General features: G+C 47.0%; 1 pseudogene; it reads left to right on the plus strand.

Moving 5' to 3' along the window:
- Nucleotides 1–2,150: 2,150 nt before the first annotated feature.
- On the plus strand, nucleotides 2,151–3,907 carry LOC133928854 (transcription termination factor MTERF4, chloroplastic-like; annotated as a pseudogene).

A 3,907-nucleotide genomic window follows, 5' to 3' on the forward strand; every position in this document is an offset into this window, starting at 1 on the left:
GATTCGTTATGTCAATCTTTTGCAGTAGCCTCAGAGCATAGTTGTAAGACTCCTCGAAGCTTCCAAACAACATCTTCAGTGCTTTCTGCTTCGCTCACCACGCGGTGTGGTAATTGGGCAGCATACCCGTCTTAGTCTGCACCTCCTTCATAATGGATTTTGGCGACAAACAAATGTCCATGCCAACAAGGGTGATGATGAGTTGGGTTATGAACCTCGCATCAATGGCGTAGCTCATATTCTTAATAGCCTCTTCACTGCATGTATATAGGGCGTGTCTACTAATCACAAAATAGTTATCATATTTTGACTTATGTGCTCATACGAAGTAATGACAATTCAGGTGCTTGATACACCTGACCTCATACTCCGTAGGGTTAGATCGGACGTACTTGTGATTCCTTCTTGTCTTTACAATATAGTTGCTAATAAAGTGGATGACCTTCCCCCTATTACGAAACTGTTGCCTGACCTGGATATTGCTATTCTGGTATCCCCAGTTAGATAAGGTGTTATACTCAACGACGACATAATTCAGTAGCCCAGTATCACGAAAGTACTGGATCATCAGCACCGGATCATCGTTGTCAACAGCTTCTTCATCCCCGCTACCACCAGCTTCATCATCCATGCATCCTGTATCTACCTCAGAAGGGTCCACTCTAGCTCTCTCTCTACTGGAACTGCCCTCCCTAACATTGCCCTCCATCATCTTCATGTATCACCTGCTAGCCTGATCCTTCCACATTAGTCACCGTATCATATTGCACTAGTCGTGACACATATTTATGTACACCTCCATATCAAACTTCTCCTCCAATGCCTTGCGTGAGTAAAAACATATGCGTTGTTACTTCTCATCTCGAACAACGTATGTAAAACGACGGAGCTGTTTAGAACAAGCCGTAGTAGCACACCCTCCAAAACAACAGTATGGGATTGCTGTTTCACACGCAAAATGCTCATAACATGTATTTTCAGGCCATCTAGGTCATTAGGTAACTCAACCGAACTATCTATGTGCTGATAGTTCTGAATTGTTATGAGCTTTTCTTGCAAAACTGCGAGACGTTTTCCATAATAAATATGGAAAGCTATACCATATCTGCTAAACAAAGGTACATCTAATAAAATAACTACTTAGATATATGTACAATACCTAACTAATTAAATCATCAATATTGAATTCAAATGAAATAATTAAACAGACTTACACCACTATGTATCCATCATTCTCATCATATCCCATCCTTGACCACCTCTTTGGCTATATATCTGTTTGGTGCACATTATTATTTTAATTAATTGAATTAAAATACTAATTAAACATGCGCACATCACTATTAATTAAACATTCAATTTGACAATTTTTGATGTATTGTGATTTTAATCGAATCTTTCTCTCCATCACCTCATGCTGATTCTTCTCTCCTCGCGCTGCTGCTACTCCTCACCTCGCGCTGATGCTGCTCTCCTCTTGCTGCTGCTCCTCTCCTCCTTTGTTTGTGTTGCTCGTCTCTTCTCGTATCGTTGCGTCTCCTTATAGTGAAACACGGTAGCGCAAGGAGCATAAGGAGACAACTATGCGTCGGGTGCTGTCAAAACAGACAAAAATGAAACCGGTCGGTGCACTGAAAGTGGCGACACGACGCAACATGAAGGGACGCAACACCACGTCGGCCCGTATTCGGTACTTGAGGTACCGAATACAGTATTGTTCACTATATTCGACACCTATAAGGAGTTTTCGACATCTCTAATACTAAATACGGTGAATAGTGCGAGTTTTCGACACCTTAGATGTCGAATACGGTGAATAATGCCGTATTTGATATCTAAGGTACCGAATATAAGTCGGTCCTATCCTTTTTCGGCGCTGAAATACTGAAATCGGATTTTCGATATTTGAGATACCAAATACAAGTGTTAGATTTGTAAATACATCACTATATTATCTAGTTTGATAAATACGATGATATTTGTTATCTATTTTGGATTTTTGTCCGAGATGGTGTAACGTGATTTATACCTTGGAGATAACTCAAATTGTTTTTTTCCTTATTATCTGCTGCGACCTTTAGAAGGTTCACCCAAGAAACAATTCCGGAGCGGCATCTTCGTTCTTCAACCCGAACCCCCCCCCCCTCCCCCGCCTCCCAAAACCTCTCCTCTTCCTCGGCTCTCACCCTTCCGAATGATGAAGTCCCTCTCCGTCCACCCCACGCCGCCCCTCCTCCCCGCCCCCCACCTCCGCAAGCTCCTCCGCCTCTGCGTCTCCACCCCGCCCCGCGACGTCCGCCGCTCCCCACGGCCCCCGCCCTCGCGGCGCTCCTCACTCTACGCCCGCCCCAGCCTCCTCGACATGGAGCGCGAGCGCGCCGCCCGCCGCGCCGACGTCGACGCCTTCCTCTCCTCCATCGGTGTCGACCCGGGCGAGCTCGCGGGCCTCGAGCTCCCCGCCACCGTCGACGTCGTGCGGGAGCGCGCCGAGTTCCTCCGCTCCCTCGGCCTCACTCATGAGGACCTCGCCGCCTACCCTCTCGCGCTCGGCTGCAGCGTGCGCAAGAACATGGTCCCCGTCCTCGACTACCTCGGCAAGCTCGGCGTCCGCCGCGACGCGCTCCCGGACCTGCTCCGCCTCTACCCGCAGGTTCTCCATGCAAGCGTCGTCGTCGACCTCGCCCCCGTCGTCAAGTACCTCCAGGGGATGGACGTCAGGCCCGCTGACGTACCGCGCGTGCTCGAGCGATACCCGGAGCTGCTCGGGTTCAAGCTCGAGGGCACAATGAGCACCTCCGTCGCCTACCTGGTCGGCATTGGCTTGGAGAGGCGGCAGATCGGCAGCGTCATCACCCGTTTCCCCGAGGTGCTTGGCATGCGCGTGGGGAAAATTATAAAACCTTTCGTCGAACACCTTGAGGGCATTGGGCTGCATAGGTTAGCTGTTTCAAGAATAATCGAGAAGAAGTCTTATGTACTTGGGTTTGGACTAGAGGATAAGGTAAAGCCTAACATTCAGGCGATTATGGAGTTTGGAGTGAGGAAGGAGGCTCTAGCTTCCATTGTGATGCAATACCCGGATGTTCTTGGAATTGAGCTGAGGGACAAGCTTGTTGCACATCAGAGCTTGTTTGAGTCGAGCATTTTGGTCAGCCGTGATGATTTTGGGAGTGATTGAAAGGATGCCACAGGCAATTAACCTTGGGCGAGCTGCGGTTCTGAAGCATGTTAATTTCCTCACGGCCTGTGGCTTTATGCTCTCACAAGTGAGCAAGATGGTTGTGGCATGCCCCCAATTGCTTGCACTAAACTTGGATATTATGAGGATGAACTTCAAGTACTTTAAGAATGAGATGGAGAGGGATTTGGAGGAGCTGGTTGAGTTCCCTGCATTCTTCACATACGGCATTGAGTCGACTGTGAGGCCCCGGCATGAGATGGTGGCTAGGAAGGGATTCACATGCTCTCTTGCATGGCTTCTTAATTGTTCTGATGCAAAATTTCATGAACGCATGAAGTATGATACGATTGGGGTTGAGGAAATGGAGGCTGAGGATTCTTCTGACATGAATACATTTGCGGAGGAAGTAGAGAGTGAGGAGGATGAAGAAAGCAATTATGAGGACTCCGATGATGAGTTTGTTCAATAACTTGCTTCATAGTATCAATTGCCATCTGACGGACTTGTTGCATGTAGGTCTTAAGCTTGATACTTTGTTGTATATGGTGCAGTCATTAGACTGTCAATTTTGAAGTTTGTGATTGATAAGCCAAATGCTTAGAGGTGCAGTATATTCAGATGTGTTTCAACATTGTATGTTTAACTGTGTAATGATGTATTTCTTGTTTTTGTTCCTGACATACTTGGCATTTCTATGCCGAAGCATATATCAAACCATCTTTCTCA

This window comes from Phragmites australis, chromosome 9 (genome assembly GCF_958298935.1).
Source record: "Phragmites australis chromosome 9, lpPhrAust1.1, whole genome shotgun sequence".
In the NCBI taxonomy this organism is placed as follows: Eukaryota; Viridiplantae; Streptophyta; class Magnoliopsida; order Poales; family Poaceae; genus Phragmites; species Phragmites australis.